The sequence below is a fragment of the Palaemon carinicauda genome, chromosome 7 (assembly GCF_036898095.1).
Source record: "Palaemon carinicauda isolate YSFRI2023 chromosome 7, ASM3689809v2, whole genome shotgun sequence".
Lineage (NCBI taxonomy): Eukaryota > Metazoa > Arthropoda > Malacostraca > Decapoda > Palaemonidae > Palaemon > Palaemon carinicauda.
Genome location: NC_090731.1, coordinates 16,582,042 through 16,601,964, shown reverse-complemented (window position 1 = coordinate 16,601,964; position 19,923 = coordinate 16,582,042). Strand labels below are relative to the sequence as shown.

The window sequence follows — 19,923 nt, the reverse complement described above, 5'->3', positions numbered from 1 at the left end:
TTCTGCAGTACCTTGTTGACAATCTAGAACGGAGGGAATGCATATAGATCTAGATGAGACTAATCTAGTAGAAAGGCATCTAAAAGAACCACTGCTGGGTCCGGGATAGGTGAGCAAAGTATTGAGAGCCTCTTGGACATCGAGGTTGCGAAGAGATCTATGGTTGGCTGACCCCAGGTGACCCAAAGTCTCTTGCATACATCTCTGTGGAGGGTCCAATATGTTGGAATTATTGTCCCTTCCTACTGAGACAATCTGCTAAGACATTCAAGTTGCCTTGGAAGAAACTTGTTACTAGTGAAAAGTCTAGACCTGTTGAACAGGAGAGGAGGTCACTAGCGAACTCGCACCATGTCAGAGAGTAGATCCCTCCTTGCTAGGAGATGAACATCAAAGCAGGGAGTTGTCCGTGTTGACCTCCACTACTTTGTCTTGAAGGAGAGACCTGAAGCTTTTCCAGGTCAGACGTACTGCCAGAAGCTTCTTGCAGTTAAAATGCATTGTCCTTTGACTCGAGTTCCATAATCCCGAGCATTCCCTACCGCCTAAGGTCGCACCCCAGCCTACGTCCGATGCGTCTGAGAAGAGAACGTGGTTGGGAGTCTGAACAGTCAGGGGAAGACCCTATAAAAGGTTGATAAAGTCCTTTCATCAGGTTAGACCAGACTTATCTTCCGGAAACCGGGATCGAGACCGCTTCTAGCGTCTTGTCCTTTTCCAGTGAAGAGCTAGATGAAACCGAAGAGGACGGAGGTGTAGTCTTCCAAGTGACACCAATTGAACCACGGATGACAGTGTCCTAACCAGACTTATCCACAGCCTGACAGGGCCGTATTCCTTCTTCAGCATCTTCTGGATGGATAGCAGGGCTGGGGGTTGATCGTCTTTTCAGCCATGTCCTCATCAGAGGGTTCCTCATCCGAAACTGATGAGGAAACGGCAACGGAGTGGGCAACGTCTGACTCGCTGAATCCGGTCGCACTGGTGGATGCGTGACGGAGCCGGACACAAGATCATGGTACTGCTGCACAGTCTGTGAACTGTCAACCATGGGGATGCGAGGAAGTACAGCGACAACCCGAACTGTCTAGACTGTCTGGGTAGTGCAGACAACCCCTTATCGGGTTGCTGAGGTTGCCGCACTGCGTCACAACAAGTCACCTCTGCTGGTTGTTGAACGTCTTCCCAGTGACACACTGAACGTCCACAACCACCTCCGAGAGTAGCTTAACGTCAACGTGCGACTGGCAACCCACACTGGGTCGCACCGGTGGAGGAACCATCTCAACTGGCGGACGTGAGTAGGATACCTCAGCGTCAACAGGGCGTACAACCAACCGGTAGGAAGGTCGTTGGCAAGAAGGTTCTTCTCCGTAAAAAATCCTCTATCAAGGACTAAGCTTGGACTGCATGTCTTGCAACAAAGCCCAAGGTCTATGGGAGCAGGTGTGGCAACAGACGGGGTTAGCGACTGAAGCGGAACCATTTACCCTCCCTGGAAGCATGTTATGCTTTAATTAAAGTCCATAGGAGGCTAAGCAGCTTAAGGCTCCTCTCCAAATGACAGAGTCCTCAAGGGAATATCAGAAGGAGGGAGAACAGCACTTTCTCATCTACAGGAACCATGTCCGAGAAAAGCTAGGTTATCTCAGTGAGGGTTTCACTGGTGCAAAAGCAGCAGACCAGAAGGCAACGTTATGAAACTGCTTGACAGTCTGTGAACTGTCAAAAACTGAACTGTCAACCACAACAGGAGCGTGAGGACATACAGCACTGGTGTATTAGTAGCAGACCAGAAGGCAACGTCATGTAACTGTTAGACAGTCTGTGAGTTGGCAACAACCAAAGTTGTGTGGGGAAGCCTCAACTCCTGACTGACTAGTTTGCTGCGGGCGAGTGGCGGTAACCACAGTGTGTTGCGGAGGCTGACACACCGTGTCAAAACACGGCAGCTTGTGGTAGCTCACGCACGGCAACGGAGAGCTCCGTGTGTCTGTGGGAGTCATCATACATCTGGCAGGGTTGACTGTGCATGGGTGGAGGAGCTCTCACAATAAGAGTGTGGGAGCAGGAAGCCATGCCGGGCGCACAACCGTGGTAGGTGTAGGCCCACGGGTGCATCGTCAACCTTCTCCGCAGTCGGAGTGTGGGAGCTGGCAACAACAAAAGCGGAGTGTTGGTGCGTGGGAGGGACTGCCGTGGGTTGCGGAGCATGCCGTATGGGATGCGGAGCATGCCGCATGGGTTGCGGAGCATGCCGCATTGTGTCAAAACACGGCAGCTCTACAGCACCTTCCCACTGCTGATGCGGTAGCTCACGCATGTCAATGGAGGGTGCAGCATGAACATGCGTCTGGCAGGGTCGACTGCGCATCGGAGGTGGAGCTCTCACAGGTGGAGTGTGGGAGCAGGCAGCCGCAGTATCTGCTGAGCGCACAACCGTGGAAGGTTGTAGATTAACAGGTGCATTGTCAACCTTCCAGCACGATACTCCTGCATGAAGGAGCAAGCTGAGACTGTATAGTCTGCAGCATGGACCACTAGGGTCTATGAAAGACGGCAACAAACGGAGCTACTGTCCGTTGTGACTGAGGGTCTAAAACAGCTGGTGCGGCAACAGACGGAGTTACTGCCTGTTGCGGTACCACCTTGCCTCTCTTGGGAGGTGTGCAGTCGTCGGATGACTGGAGCGAGTCCGAACTGACCCAGTGGCTACACCTAGGCCGTTGGACTTGCGCGGAAGGGACCGACTTGCACTTAAAAGCTGCAAGATTTGGTCCATGGTTTCTGCGAGAAACCTCTTCCGCAGACGAGGAATAAATGGGCTCTCTCGTCTTTGTGTGGGTGGGGTGATCACGTCGGCAACGTGTGTAGATACACCCGAAACCACGGAGGGAAACGTCTGTTCGTCGATCAAGACCTGTGGAACCCATAAGTCCTTCGACATTACTTCTCCCCTGGGCTTGGGAGGTTGTAAGAGGTATCGGACTAGGTGAACAACTGGCACGAACAGACGAACCCTCGAACGCAACACTGTAACACTTTGCGCATATCACTTTATCACTTTTGATTTTCTGTTTGCACTTATTTCACTGAACTCGAAACTTTAAGTGATTTGTACCTGAAACACGCAATCCTATCCTTCATTAAAAGGTAGTAATTGCGAAAACAGTTTTACAATGTAACAGAAAAACATAATGAAAGATAAAGAATTCAGTGGCTGGAAAAGAGACTAAACACTAGATCAAATAAACTACGTTTAAAATCTCTCACCGCATAAAGCCTGGGAACAAGAATAAAACTCTAGAAACGTTTTACCTTCTTCCCCATAGCGACAAGGGAGAAGAGTAAAAAACGAGAACGTTACCCGCTTGAACGAAACGTTTATTCTCCTCTCTCTCCCTCCATCTCTATCTCTCTCTCTCTCTCTCTCTTGACTTAGAACCTGAGAGAAGAGCCCAATTATATATCGTTAAAACATATTATTTGTTAAAGGAAAAAAAAAAAAAAAAACTGAAAGGTTTCCCAAATAAAAAGTTCCTTTATTAGAATTAAAACCATTTAAGCTAAGAAAGAATGAACGAAACGCTAGAATCGGTTTACTCTTACTGCAACGTGAAACCGTGAAAAACTCTCTCTCTATCGTAACGATAGAGCGCATGTTGAACGTTCTGAACGTCAACAACTGCGGAGACTAAACTAAACGTTAGTTCATCTTTGAAAACAGTACGAGACTATCAAAGAAATTCTTTCAAAAACATTAAAATTAAAATAGCATAAATTCTTAAAAGGAAATACGATATGACGGGCTCAATGTTAATTAACTTCGGTTCCAAGTAAGGACCGCCTACTATTAGGAAAGGTCGCATATAAACAAACATAAAAATTAATTTTTATAAGTTTATAATAAATGGAAAGTTAATCGAAGAGGCCTATAAATGGCGGAGAGATATAAAATAAATCTATAACTTTGTTAAGCAAAATTACCAAAAACCTAAACACACTTCCGTCTAAGGGAAGGGTCGGTCATTTAAAAGTGAAAGAGAGTCTATACTCTCTTCGTCACCAACACTTCCGTCTAAGGGAAGGGTCGGCCATTTAAAAGTGAAAGAGAGTCCATACTCTCTTCGTCACCATAATTAAATCTATCCAAAACGAGTTCAAGTTTTGAAATGAAGATAAAACCCCTGCATAGCGAAAGCTCAAAACTGGAATAGTGTACTTCACCAAAAAGTTGTGAAAACAAATCCAGTTAGGGACGGCGTATTAGTAGGTCTTGCCGGTGGCACGACAGAGGAAAAATTGAGTTCTTGTTGACAAGAAGTACTTGAGTACCTGCTCACAGATGGCGCTGTTGTGTACACCCCCACCTGTATAGCGATCGCTGGCGTATCCCGAACTTAGATTTCTGTCGGGCAACAGAGTTGACAGCTACATGATCATCGGGTAAGATTAATATTGAAAAAAAACATCTAATGTCATCAAGTTATTGAACAAGAAGAGCTCCTGCAAAATTCAATTTACTAAGCATTATAATGTTTACATTACACAATTTCATGAACATACAGTACTCGTACATGACAACTAGCTACTCAAACCAAATACTAACAATGCTCTAGTGACCAGACTTAATCTAAAAATATTCCCTCAAAATAAGCTATGGGGACCAGCATTTTGAAGTAGTTAAAAAAAAAAAAAACTGCCATTAATACTATTTCAGAAAAATGTAGCAACCTAACACGATTATCATTTCTATTTGATATATCCTCCTTCTCTTATGAACACAATAAATATGTATAAAGATGACTGACTCCAGATTAAAATACTTGCACCTGACTGTAAGAACATGACTTCGCTAAAAGAAACTTCTTGTGATGATTCAGAATTAGTTATACCTTCTTATCAGAATAAGAAGCCCTGCAAATTTCTCAGTCAAAAGTTATCCTACAATCATGTCTGTAACATTGTGCATGGTACTTCCTATGTCACTTTTAACAGAATATAATTTATATGATTACAACATGAAGTAGAGAGCCATTCTATCCTGAATATTTAAATAATTTACTTTCTGCTAGAATAACATTTATGTATAATGGAGGCATGGAACACGGTAAATTTCCCATATAATTTATACATTAAAGATTAAATACATTTGCGCATTTAAAACCTTAACTGGACTAAATCATATCTGTTTAAACCTGTTCTATAAACTACAGCTTGCTGACATTCAATGCTGGGTATAATGATAACGTTTATGTGGGGTTGTGGTGGCCTACTGGTAGCGTTCTTGCCTGGTGATCGCCACACTCAGGTTTGAGTCCCGCTCAAACTTGTTTGTTCCTAGGGTCACTGCAACCTCACCATCCTTGTGAGCTAAGGATGGGGGGTTTAGAGGAGCCTATAGCCAGCTGAGTCATCGGCAGCCATTGCCTGGCTTCCTTGGTACTAGCTTGGGTGGAGAGGGGCTTGGGCTCTGATCATACCTATATGGTCAGTCTCTAGGACATAGCCATGCTTGAAAGGGCAATATCACTGTCCCTTGCCTCTGCCATACATGAGCAGCCTTTAAACTTTTAAATGATTAGCTTATGCTATTTCCCACTGCACCTGGAAGTCTTAAGTCTACTGACAGAAAGTTATAATTCACTACTGGAAGAAAAAGTAGTTTATCAAATATAACCGTTATAGTAATCAAATAGCTAGACTCGCCTCAAACATCAAACAAGGGGTCACAGGTCTAATCAGTTTGTGAATAATTTTTGGGCATATGGGGAATGAATCACTAGACTTACAAATAATCAATATTATTCTTGTTTTACTAATATGTTATGAATTTTAAGGCACTATTACAATTATTAATTATTCACCAAGTATCATTCAACAGGTGCAAGAAATATGACATTCTATGGCCCTAAAGGCGAGTGGTTAAAACCTGTGACCCATGAAAGTATCCTATCTAATCTTACATAAGCTACTGCATCACTGATAAGACTTTTTGAGAATTTACTTATTGAAAAACATTTGTATATCTGGAATGACCTGATAGTATACAGCCTAATAATGTAAAGTAATAACAAAATCTATGACTATCAAAAAAAATAATTTGAGAACAATCTCACTTTCAAGAGATGTTTTTTTATATTGGACTTTTTTTTTTATAGTATTTGCTCAATAATATATTGTACACTATACATAAGCTACCTTCCATAGATACTTATCACCTAACTTGGTAACCTAACTGATGAGTAAACTTTTGAATAAACTTAATGAAAATTTTAACTTATCTTTGAACTGATGTCCGTTAAATATGCCTCCATCCCTGATATTAGCTTTGATAAGAATAATTTAATCTTGTTTCATTGGTGTTCTTTTAGCTTCCATCTCTTTCTCATATATATCAGGGGAATTGGGTTGGCAACTAGAAAGTTTCTTGTTCACTGGCTTTGGCTTTCAAATGTGCAGGAAAATAAACACATCTGAAAGAAAAGTAAAATATCTTTACTCCAAATGTTCTCTACCTTCAAGTCATAACCTGACTTTGGATAATTAATTTGATGAATGTCACTTTATAGGATTATCCATTAGAACAAATGAAACATTCAACTTCATCATTATAGATTAATATAACAGACACTTTTGAATAATAAACTTGACCATGGTGTGATGTTCAACTAAAACATTTGAAGGATGAACAGGACTAATAACCAGAGTTTGTGAAAAAAAGAAACACAGTGACAACAAAGTTCAGCTTGGATAATTATCTGAAACTATTGTAGCCGCCCTGTATACAGTATTATGAGATTGGTACTTTTATATCATCAACCTTATTCTTTAAACAATGGTTTAATGAGTACTATTCTTGATAAGGTTACCGGTATCGTCATTGCATTGGTAATACGGCATTTGAAGTATTAAGAAGTTAATAAGATTAAAATCTCACAAATAGAGCTGTCTGTCTGTCTGTCTCCAAATAGTTCTTGTTTAATTATGTAGATAATAAACTTTGGAACAGTCTTTGTTCTTGTGGAGGAACATCAGGTGAAAATATAAGTAACCCATCCGATCCCAAAACTGTTTCACGTACAAACCTATAATTAAAACATTGGCCCATGTAACACATTTAAGTTGTTCCTTACCCAAATCTAGAAGACTGAAAATTGAGGTCTTTCTGCAGGAATGGCGACTATTGATTGGAATCCATTTTCTACCGTTCGGTGAAGGTATAATGTAGTTGTTTCCAGCATGATGTTGAGAAGCTGTTCGGGGCCCCTGTTCTGTTGAATTAATATATTTGTTTAACTATAACAGTCAAACATGAAAAATATATTTGGTAAAAAATTCATGCAAAATGACAAATTCGAAGATAATTTGTATTTTTCCTAACCATAAAAACCTTAGCTATTTACAGAGGGTTTACCTTTTAGCGCAGCTGAAATGGCGAGCCATTAGAATTTAACAAGGGTGTATTACCCCCGCGCTAGTTAGCGGGGGGGTAGGGGAGTGGTAGCTAGCTACCTCTCTCCCCCCTCACACACAGATGAATGCTCACTTTCCCTTTTGGCTCGGACTGTGACAGACGTCTCTGTCTTGGTCCTCTCTTGGCAGCCATTGTTTGTTTTGTCTTTACTTAATCGCTTACTTTTCATTTACTCAATTTATATGTAAACATGTTTTCATGTTTGTATATATATTTGAGTATAGAAATCAGTAAGATGTTATTTTGATAATAAAATAAATTTTTGAATATACTTACCCGGTGATTATAATAGCTGCAACTCTGTTGCTCGACAGAAAACTCTAAGGTAAAACTCGCCAGCGATCGCTACACAGGTTGCGGGTGTGCCCAACAGCGCCATCTGTCGTCCAGATACCCAGTACTCAATGTAAACAAAGAACTCAATTTTCTCCTCGTTCCACTGCGTCTCTATTGGGGAGGAAGGGAGGGTCCTTTAATTTATAATCACCGGGTAAGTATATTCAAAAATTTATTTTATTATCAAAATAACATTTTTCAATATTTAACTTAGCCGGTGATTATAATAGCTGATTCACACCCAGGGGGGTGGGTAGAGACCAGCAAAATATGTTTACATTATTATGAGCTGAGAGTTTTTATTTCATTTTAGAAGTTATCAAAATAACAAAAACAAAATAAATAGGTACCTGGTAAGGGAGTCGACTTGAACAATTACTCTGCCTTTTTAAGTACGTCTTCCTTACGGAGCCTCGCGATCCTCTTAGGATGCTGATCGACCCCTAGGATCTGAAGTATCAAGGGTTGCAACCCATACCACAGGACCTCATCAAAACCTCTAATCTAGGCGCTCTCAAGAAATGACTTTGACCACCCGCCAAATCAACTAGGATGCGAAAGGCTTCTTAGCCTTCCGGACAACCCAAAAAACAACAATAAAAACATTTCAAGAGAAAGATTAAAAAGGTTATGGAATTAGGGAATTGTAGTGGTTGAGCCCTCACCCACTACTACACTCGCTGCTACGAATGGTCCCAGTGTGTAGCAATTCTCGTAAAGAGACTGGACATCCTTAAGATAAAAAGACGCGAACACTGACTAGCTTCTCCAATAGGTTGCGTCCATTATACTTCGCAGAGATCTATTTTGTTTAAAGGCCACGGAAGTTGCGACAGCTCTAACTTCATGTGTCCTTACCTTCAGCAAAGCTTGGTCTTCCTCACTCAGATGGGAATGAGCTTCTCGTATTAACAGTCTGATAAAAAAGGATAAAGCATTCTTTGACATAGGCAAAGATGGTTTCTTAACTGAACACCATAAAGCTTCAGACAGGCCTCGTAAAGGTTTAGTTCGTTTTAAATAGAACTTAAGAGCTCTCACAGGGCATAAGACTCTTTCTAGTTCATTGCCAACCATATTCGATAAGCTTGGAATATCGAACGATTTCGGCCAAGGTCGAGAAGGCAGCTCGTTTTTGGCTAGAAAACCAAGTTGTAGTGAACATGTAGCTTTTTCTGACGAAAATCCGATGTTCTTGCTGAAGGCATGAATCTCACTGACTCTTTTAGCTGTGGCTAAGCATACCAGGAAAAGAGTCTTTAAGGTGAGATCTTTCAGGGAGGCTGATTGTAGCGGCTCGAACCTGTCTGACATAAGGAATCTTAGTACCACGTCTAAATTCCACCCAGGTGTAACCAAACGACGCTCCTTCGTGGTCTCAAAAGACTTAAGGAGGTCCTGTAGATCTTTATTGTTGGAAAGATCTAAGCCTCTGTGACGGAAGACTGATGCCAACATGCTTCTGTAACCCTTGATAGTGGGAGCTGAAAGAGATCGTTCTTTCCTCAGGTATAAGAGGAAGTCAGCTATTTGAGTTACAGAGGTACTGGTCGAGGATACAGATACTGACTTGCACCAGTTTCGGAAGACTTCCCACTTCGATTGGTAGACTCTAAGGGTGGATGTTCTCCTTGCTCTAGCAATCGCCCTGGCTGCCTCCTTCGAAAAGCCTCTAGCTCTCGAGAGTCTTTCGATAGTCTGAAGGCAGTCAGACGAAGAGCGTGGAGGCTTTGGTGTACCTTCTTTACGTGTGGCTGACGTAGAAGGTCCACCCTTAGAGGAAGAGTTCTGGGAACGTCTACTAGCCATCGAAGTACCTCGGTGAACCATTCTCTCGCGGGCCAGAGGGGAGCAACTAGCGTCAACCTTGTCCCTTCGTGAGAGGCGAACTTCTGCAGTACCTTGTTGACAATCTTGAACGGTGGGAATGCGTATAGATCTAGATGTGACCAATCTAGGAGAAAGGCATCTATATGAACTGCTACTGGGTCCGGGATTGGTGAACAATATATTGGGAGCCTCTTGGTCATCGAGGTTGCAAAGAGATCTATGGTTGGCTGGCCCCAAGTGGCCCAAAGTCTCTTGCATACATCCTTGTGGAGGGTCCATTCTGTTGGAATGACTTGTCCCTTCCGACTGAGACAATCTGCCATGACATTCAAGTTGCCTTGGATGAACCTCGTTACTAGCGATATGTTTAGACCTTTTGACCAGGTGAGCAGGTTCCTTGCGATCTCGTACAATGTCAGTGAGTGGGTACCTCCTTGTTTGGAGATGTACGCCAAGGCCGTGGTGATGTCCGAGTTAACTTCCACCACTTTGCCTCGAAGGAGAGACTTGAAGCTTTTCAAGGCCAGATGTACTGCCAACAGCTCCTTGCAGTTGATATGCATGCTCCTCTGACTCGAGATCCACAGTCCTGAGCATTCCCGACCGTCTAGTGTCGCGCCCCAGCCCACGTCCGATGCGTCCGAGAAGAGAACGTGGTTGGGAGTCTGAACAGCCAGGGGAAGACCCTCTCTTAGGTTGATATTGTCCTTCCACCAAGTCAGACAAGACTTTATCTTTTCGGAAACCGGGATCGAGACCGCTTCTAGCGTCTTGTCCTTTTTCCAGTGAAAAGCTAGATGGTATAGAAGAGGACGGAGGTGTAGTCTTCCTAGTGACACAAATTGTTCCACGGATGACAGCGTCCCTACCAGACTCATCCACAGCCTGACTGAGCAGCGTTCCTTCTTCAGCATCTTCTGGATGGATAGCAGGGCTTGATCTATTCTGGGGGCTGATCGTCTTGTTGTTCAGCAACGTCCTCATCAGAGGGTTCCTCATCCGAAAACTGATGAGGAAACGGCAACGGAGTGGGCAACGTCTGGCTCGCTGAGTCCGGTCGCACTGGTGGATGCGTGACGGAGCCGGACGCAATATCATGGAACTGCTGCACAGTCTGTGAACTGTCAACAACCATGGGTGCGCGAGGAAGCACAGCGTCAACCCGAGACTGTCTAGACCGTCTGGGTTGTGCAGTCAACACCCTACCGGGTTGCTGAGGTTGACGCACTGCGTCAAAACAAGTCACCTCTGCTGGTTGTTGAACGTCCTGAACGTCAACAACCACCTCCGAGCGTCGCTTAACGTCAACGTGCGGCTGGCAACCCACACTGGGTCGCATCGGTGGAGGAACCACCTCAACTGGCAGACGCGAGTAGGTTACCTCAACGTCAACAGGGCGCACAACCGACCGGTTGGAAGGTTGTTGGCCAGAAGGTTCAGTAGCAACCTTCTCCGCATTAAAGTCCTCTATCAAGGACGCAAGCTTGGACTGCATGTCTTGCAGCAAAGCCCATTTAGGGTCTACGGGAGCAAGTGTGGCAACAGACGGGGTTAGCGACTGAGGCGGTACCGTTTACCATCCCTGAAAGCCTTGTTATGCGTGACATAATTGTACAGCAAAACTTCAAAGACTCGAAAACAGCTGTGCAGTTGACCTGTAAACAACTTGGAGCGTCTCCTGGCCAGGCGCCAGGGAGAGTCTACGAGAATTGAGAAGTCTATCTGGGCAGAGGCATGAACTCCCAAGCCGAGAACTTCTCTCGTGTCATATCAGACTCTCGCTCTATAAACCAGTTTAAAAGAAGGGAAAGCAAAGGCTGTATCCCCCAAACTCCTCCTGGTGAAAAACCAATCGCCTAGCCAACGTAAAGCTCTCTAGGAGAGCGAGAGAGCACTAGCTTAAAAACAACGGCTTCGAAGTAGCTAGGCCTAGTGTAAGCTCTGACGTTTAGGCGAACGAGGAGCAGCAGTTACAAAAAGATCCGGACAAAGATCCTTAAAAAAATCATCATGATTTAATTAAAGTCCATAGGAGGCTAAGCAGCTTTAGGCTCCTCTCCATCTGACAGAGTCCTCAAGGGAATATCAGTAGGAGGGGGAACAGCAACTCCCTCATCTACAGGAACCTTGTCCGATAAAAGCTGAGTCTCAAGCAAGGGAGAGACCTACCGTGGTGGCAATGCTTTACAAGCAGAGTCCACACTCACTGGTGCATTAGTAGCGGACCAGAACGCAACGTCATGTAACTGCTTGACAGTCTGTGAACTGTCAACAACTGAACTGTCAACCACAACAGGTGCGTGAGGACGCACAGCGTCCACTCGAGACTGCTTTGACTGCCTAGACTGAGCAGTCAAAACAACTCTAGAATGCGGAGGTTGACGCACAGCGTCAAAACAAGTCAACTCCGATTGTTAGTGAACGTCTTGAACGTCAACAGGAGCATCAGCAAGTGGCCTAACGTCCAAATGCGGCTGAAAAACCACACGAGACCGCATCGAGTGTGGTTCTAAACAACCTGACTGACGTGACTAAGCTACGCCAACGTCAACAGTAAGCACAAAGGAACGTTAGGTTGGCTGAAAGCCAGGATATCGATGAGATAAACGGCTAGACTCAACGGACTAATCGGCAGAATAGTCTTCCATAAGGGAGGCAAGCATATACTGCATGTCTTGCCATACAACCCATTAAGGATCAACGGAAATGGTTGTGGTAAGAGACGAGGGTAACGTCTGTGACCGCAACACTTTGCCTACAAAAAAAGACTCTCGGAGTCTGTGTTACGCTTTTGTTAGGCGGCGAGCAGTTATCCGATGACTGCATAGGGTCAGAGCTGTCCTAATGGTTGTAACCAGGACGCTGGACCTGTCCTGAAAGGACTGACTTTCGCTTAAGGGCTTCGAAACCTTGTGACAGGTTTCTTATGCGAAAAGCCTTCGGATGACGAGGAGAAAAAACGTCTCTCTCGTCTTATGGTAGGGGAGATCTTGGTAAGATACACCCGATACCATAGAGGGAAAACGTCTGTTCGTTGGTCAAGGCCTCTCGAACCCATAAGTCGTTTGACATTACTTCTCCCCTGGGCTTGGGAGCATGTAAGAGGTCCCGGACTAGGTGAACGACAGGCACGAACAGACGAACCCTCGGACGCAACACTGTAACACTTTGCGCATATCACTTTATCACTTCGATTTTCTGTTTTGCACTTATTTCACTGAAATCGAAACTTTTACTGATGTCTACCTGAAACACGCAATTCTACCCTTCATTAAAAGGTAGTACTGTAATTGCGAAATCAGTCGTATAATGCAAGCTCATTAATACCAGCAAAAAACAGAAAACATATTTTAAGATAAAAAAATCAGTGGCTGGGAAAGAGACTAAACACTAGTTCATATACAGTGGAACCTCTACATCCGATCGTATCTACATCCGAATTTTCCAACATCCGAAGTAAAATTCGAGCAAATTTTTGACTCTACACCCGAATTTTATTTCGACACACGAAGTAGCAATTTTCGTCGTACCGGTTGTATCCGAATTTTTCGACACGCGAAGTACAATTCGAACACGTTCCGACTCTACACCCGAATGTTTTTTTCGACACCCGAAGTAAACAATACTCGTACGCGTAGTCGGTGCTCATAGCGCCTGAAGTGTTTTTTATTTCCGCCGATAGAAGGCAGCACATCGACCTCGGAGGGACGCTCAATTAGCGCGGCTTGGGTCAGTCCTCTGTTCTCGTCGGCTTCGTGCGGTTGTGCTCTTTGCGTTGTGATATTAACTGTGAATTAATCGTGATTTTTTACGTGCATCCATTAACGATAATTTACGTAAATCATGGGTCCAAAAAGGCTTAGTTTTGCCAGTGGTAGTGGTAGTGGTGAGAAAAGGAAGAAGGAAATGCTTTCTATAGAAATTAAGCAGGAAATTATTGAAAAACATGAGCGTGGCATCCGCGTGAGTGAACTTGCTAAACAGTATGGCCGTAATATGTCGACGATCTCGACAATCCTTAAACAGAAGGAAGCTATTAAAGCAGTGAAACCTTCTAAGGGGATCACTATAATTTCCAAACGCCGTACCCCTATCATAGAAGAGATGGAACGACTTCTACTAGTGTGGATTAAGGATAGAGAGATCGTTGGCGACACCATCACCGAAACCGTTATCTGCGAGAAGGCGCACGCCATCTTTACGGACTTGAAGAAGGAGAGCTCTGTGGGTGATGCTGGGGAGAGTTCAACCGAGCCTTCCTCAGATGATTTCAAGGCATCTCGTGGCTGGTTCGAGAAATTTAAGAAACGGTCCGGGATTCATTCAGTTGTTCGCCACGGAGAGGCTGCTAGTGCGGACACAAAGGCTGCAACTGACTTTGTTAAGAAATTCGAAAATATCGTAAAGGAAGAAGGCTACGTAGAGCAGCAGGTGTTCAATTGTGATGAAACCGGGCTGTTTTGGAAGAAGATGCCGAGTCGAACCTACATCACTGCTGAAGAGAAGAAATTGCCTGGGCATAAGCCAATGAAGGATCGGTTGACTCTTGCTCTATGTGCCAACGCTAGCGGGGACTTTAAAGTCAAGCCCTTGCTTGTTTACCATTCGGAGAACCCTAGGGCCTTTAAAGCACACAACGTCGATAAGGATCAGCTTCATGTTTTCTGGCGATCCAACTCGAAGGCCTGGGTCACTAGGCAATTCTTTGTGCAATGGGTAAACCAAGTTTTCGGTCCTTCTGTGAAGAAGTATCTTCATGAGCAGAAATTGCCTTTAAAGTGCCTGCTATGCCTTGACAATGCACCCGCTCACCCCCCCGGACTTGAAGATGATATCTTCGATGAATTCAAGTTCATAAAGGTGCTGTATCTTCCACCAAATACCACCTCTATCCTCCAGCCCATGGACCAGCAAGTCATCTCTAATTTTAAGAAGCTGTACACCAAGCACTTATTCAAGCAGTGCTTTAATGTCACGCAAAGCACCAACTTAACTTTGCGTGAATTTTGGAGGGGCCACTTCAATATCGTGCACTGCTTAAAGATCATTGATCAGGCTTGGGTGGGATTAACTCGACGGACCCTCAATTCTGCATGGAAGAAGCTGTGGCCTGATGCAGTTTCTCCCCGAGATTTCGAGGGTTTTGACCCCGAACCTGATCCCGTGGTCGGTGCAGCGGAAGCCGTAGAGGAAATCGTCTCCCTTGGCAAGTCCATGGGTCTGGAGGTCGACGCAGATGACGTTACGGAACTCGTCGCCGAACATCACGACGAACTGACGACGGATGAGCTCAAGGAACTCCATGCTATGTCGGAGCACATGAGTGATGACGAGGAAGAGAGCGAGGAGGTAGAACATGTGTTAGGTTCAGCGCAAATAAAAGAGGTGTTAGGAAAATATCAAGACGTGGTCGACTTCATCGACAAATACCATCCAAAGAAATTGCAGGTTTGTCGTGTAGTTTCTCAATTCGATGATGTTTGCCTAACGCACTTTCGAAACATTCTGAAAAGCCGTACGAAGCAATTATCTATCGATGCTTTCTTTAAAAAAACTGCGAAGCGAACTCGCGATGAAGAGGATGTAAGTGAACCGAAGAAAACGGCAAAGAGTGAAGAGGAAGAAAGTGAAACACAGAAAACGGAAAAGAGTGAAGCAAAAGAAATTCAGTCAATTTTAAATGTAAGTGATAGTGATTAAAATTACGTAATCATCAAAAAGAAAAAAAGAAAATGTAAAAAAAAATATAAAATATAAAAATGAAAAAAAAATAAGCTAAGTTATGTTAAAGTTCACTTAGTGTAAGTTAGAATAAGTTACGGTAGTGTTACGTTTATCGTAGTTAACCTCTCTACCTCGTCGCCGTCCGTCCGTCTCCTCTCTCCTCTCTGCGTAGCGAAGACGAACAACACCTGCGCTGGAGTTTCTAAGGTAAAGTGACGCTAAAAACCCGTTTATTATTTATCATTTTTTGCTAATTCTTCTTATTTACATGTCTATTCTTCTTATTTACATGTCTATTATCTAATTTAGTGTTCATTATTCTCATGGGAAAGTTATGTGTAGTAGTTTATTAAGAAGTTATCATAGGTTTTTGGGCTCAACCACGGATTAATCCTATTTCAATGTATTCTTATGGGAAAATTCGTTTCGACATCCGATCAATTTCTACATCCGAAGTTGGTTCTGGAACGGATTAAATTCGTATGTAGAGGTTCCACTGTAACTACGTTTTCAATCTCTCACCGCACATAGCCTGGGGACGAGAATAAAAAACTAAAACGTTTTATCCTTCCTCCCCGTACAGCGACTAGGGACGAGAGTAACTCGAGAACAACGTTACCCGCTTGAACGGAACGTTTTCTCTCCTCTCTCTCCCTCCGTCTCTATCTCTCTCTCTCTTTCTCTCTTGATTTCGTACCTAAGAGAAGAGCCCAATTATATTTCGTCAAAAAAACATGTTATTTGACTAAAGGAAAAAACTGAAAGGTTTTTCAAATAAAAAGTTCCTTTAAAATAGAATTTAAAACATTTAAGCTAAGAAAGAATGAACAAAACGTCAGAATCGATTTACTCTTACTGCAAAGTGAAACCGTGATACACTCTCTCTCTATCGTAACGATAGAGCGCATGTTGAACGTCCTGAACGTCAACAACTGCGTAGCATAAATAAACTAAACGTTAGTTCATTTGAAAACAGTACGAAGACTATCAAAGAAATTCTTTCATAAAATATTACATTTAAAAAGTTTTAAATCCTTAGCTCTTTAAAAGCTAATTACGATATAAAGGGCTCAACGTTGATTAACTTCGGTTTCCAAGTTAGGACCGCCTACTCTCAGGAAAGGTCTATATAAACAAAACATTAAAATTATTTTTATATGTTTATAATAAATGGAAAGTTAATCGAAGAGGCCTAATAAAGGCGGAGAGATATAAAATATATAGAGGAAAATCTATAACGTGATATAATTACTAAAAGCCTAAACACACTTCCGTCTAAGGGAAGGGTCGGCCATTTAAAAGTGAAAGAAAGTCCATACTCTCTTTGTCACCATAATTAAATCTATCCAAAACGAGTTCAAGATTTAAGATGAAGATAAAACACCTGCATAGCGAAAGCTCAAAACTAGAATAAAGTACTTCACCAATTAGTTGTGAAAAAACTCCAGTTTAGCAACAGCGAGTAAGTACGTCTTGTCGATAGCTCGACAGAGAGAAAATTGAGTTCTTTGTTTACATTGAGTACTGGGTATCTGGACGACAGATGGCGCTGTTGGGCACACCCGCAACCTGTGTAGCGATCGCTGGCGAGTTTTACCTTAGAGTTTTCTGTCGAGCAACAGAGTTGCAGCTATTATAATCACCGGCTAAGTTAAATATTGAAAATTTCCTTTTCAGAGTTGTGTGTAGTGTACGATATCTACGTAGAGTCCTCGGCAGTTAGGCCACCACGGCGTAATTTTATGGGTGGCGATCGAGTTTGACTTATGTCTTTCTCTCTCTCTCTCTCTCTCTCTCTAGGTTGTTCACCCTTTTACTACGTGTTACTACGCCCTTGTAGCTTCCTTTCCGTGTGGGGGGGTTGCTACGCCGTACGTTTGTCTCAATTAGTTTATGAATCTAATTGTAGTTTTTTTTTTTTCTCAGCTTGTAGAACGATTCCTTTCGGGGTTTTCGTTCTTTCTTTAGTGTTCATTCATTTTTTAATTACATAATTACATAGTTACATAATTATAACTGTTATAATTCTGTTTTGTTTACAGCTCTCCTTCCGTGAGAGTAAGTGGTTGTGAGGGCACGTGCCTGTTGTGTAATTCTTGTTTCCTTTCTTGTTTAATTATGTAGATAAAAACTTTGGAACAGTCTTTGTTCTTTTGGAGGAACATAAGTGAAAATATAAGTAACCCATCCGATCCCAAAACTGTTTCACATAAACCTATAATTAAAACCTTGGCCCATGTAACACATTTAAGTTGTTCCTTACCCAAGTCTAAAAGACTGAAAACTGAGGTGTTTCTGCAGGAATGGCGACTATTGATTGGAATCCACTTTCTACCGTTCGGTGAAGGTATAATGTAGTTGTTTCCAACATGATGTTGAGAAGCTGTTCGGGCCCCCTATTCTGTTGAATTAATATATTTGTATAACTATAACATTCAAACATGAAAAATATATTTGGTAAAAAATTTATGTGAAATGACAAATTCGGAGATAATTTGTATTTTTCCCAACCATACAAACCTTAGCTATTTACATAGGGTTTTTAACGAGGGTTAACTAACCCCCGCTAGTTAGCAGGGGGTAGGGAAGGGGTAGCTTGCTACCCCTCCCCCCCACACACTGGTGAGTTGTCTCACTTCACTTAGAGGTAGGACTTGACTTGGGGGACAGGGCTGGCGGGCAAATATGTGTAAATAGCTAAGGTTTGTATGGTTAAGAAAAATGACAAATTCGAAGATAATTTGTATTTTTCCTAACCATACAAACCTTAGCTATTTACATAGGGTTTACTTTCGGCGTAGCTGAAATGATGAGCCATTAGATTTTTAACGAGGGTTAACTAACCCCCGCTGGTTAGCAGGGGGTAGGGAAGGGGTAGCTTGCTACCCCTCCCCCCCACACACTGGTGAGTTGTCTCACTTCACTTAGAGGTAGGACTTGACTTGGGGGACAGGGCTGGCGGGCAAATATGTGTAAATAGCTAAGGTTTGTATGGTTAAGAAAAATGACAAATTCGAAGATAATTTGTATTTTTCCTAACCATACAAACCTTAGCTATTTACATTGTTTACCTTTTAGCGCAGCTGAAATGACGAGCCAATAGTTTTAACGAGGGTTAATTACCCCCGCGCTAGTTAGCGGGGGGTAGGGGAAGGGTAGCTTGCTACAACTCCCTCCCCCCCCCCACACACCAGTGACTTGCTTCACTTCACTTAGAGGTAGGACTTGACTTGGAGGTCAGGGATGGCGGGCACATATGTGTAAATAGCTAAGGTTTGTATGGTTAGGAAAAATACAAATTATCTTCGAATTTGTCATTTGTTCCGTAACCGAAATACAAACCACGCTATTTACATTGGGTGACTTACCCATTACGAAGGGTGGAAAGTCCCCAGCCTTACTGACTTCGGCTTGCACGGGGGCTCAATTCCTCAGTGAGCAGCACTAGAGGAAAGGAGCCCCTGCACCTCACAAGTTCCTAGCATCGCCAGGAACGAGTGGCCTACATAAGCAGTGTGTGGAGGAAAGTGTGACTCGTCCTATGAAGTTGACCTTGAGACCTTTAGATAGGAATCTAGGATAGGACGTTCCCAATACCACCTCGTCAGGGTATGGGGGACGCAACAGTATTAAGCTTAATACTAGGAGCACAAAGAAGCATGGGTTACCTGCAGAGGTTGAGGTCAGCTATGCAAGGACCAGGATGCTGCTTCCCCAAGAGAGGTGAGAATGAAGAAAGAAGTAAGGGTCAGACATACTCTTTCATTCACGCAGACTAAGACCGGGAAACAACGCCCTCAACCTACTGCTACTTGTCCAAAAAGGAGCCTGAGGTTAGACCAGCTGTTGTGCAGCCACCACAGGGCCGATAGAAAAACGTATCGAGGCTCCTGTGGGTCACGTCTTGCAGGTAGTGGGCTGTGAAGGTCGTCTGACGCTTCCAGACCCCAGCTTGAAGTACCTGCATCACAGAGAAGTTTCTCTTGAAGGCCAGGGATGTAGCAACACCCCTGACATCGTGTGCCCTAGGGCGACGTGACGGAGGAGGGTCTGGATTCAAGGCATGGTGGATAACCCTTCGAATCTAAGCTGAGATGGTGTTCTTGGTGACTCTCCTCTTAGTCCTGCCTGTGCTCAAAAACAAAGCTCGCAATTGAGGACGGACTGCAGCCGTCCTCTTCAAGTAGTGCCTCAGACACCTCACTGGACATAGTAGCAGCTGGTCTGGGTGGCTTGTTACAGAACGGAGACTCGCGATCCTGAAAGAGTCGAAGCGAGGATCCGGCACTCCAGGATTCTGAGTCTTGGCAACAAACTCAGGGACGAACCTGAACGTTACCTCCCCCATCTCCTTGAATGGGCGATGTCATACGAGAGACCATGAAGTTCACTAACCCGCTTGGCCGAAGCCAAAGCAAGTAGGAAAGCCGTCTTCCAAGATAGGTGGCGATCGGAGACCTGGCGTAATGGTTCGAAGGGAGGTCTCTTCAGAGCCCTGAGGACTCGAATCACGTTCCAAGGAGGAGGTCTTACTTCCGACTCGGGGCAGGTACGCT

At 43.7% G+C, this 19,923-nt stretch overlaps 1 long non-coding RNA gene across 2 annotated transcripts in view; it reads right to left on the bottom strand.

The window, feature by feature from the left end:
* Positions 1-19,923, bottom strand: part of LOC137643492 (uncharacterized) — a 45,184-nt gene that overhangs the window by 10,506 nt on the left and 14,755 nt on the right. The window contains exons 2-4 of one of the 2 annotated variants that reach the window (XR_011044962.1): positions 17,631-17,768; positions 7,137-7,274; positions 6,303-6,476 (exon numbers count right to left, since the gene is read on the bottom strand). This is a non-coding gene — a long non-coding RNA (uncharacterized lncRNA). Of the gene's footprint in view, positions 1-6,302; positions 6,477-7,136; positions 7,275-17,630; positions 17,769-19,923 lie in introns of those variants that run through there. The other variant, XR_011044963.1, reaches the window with a different exon arrangement.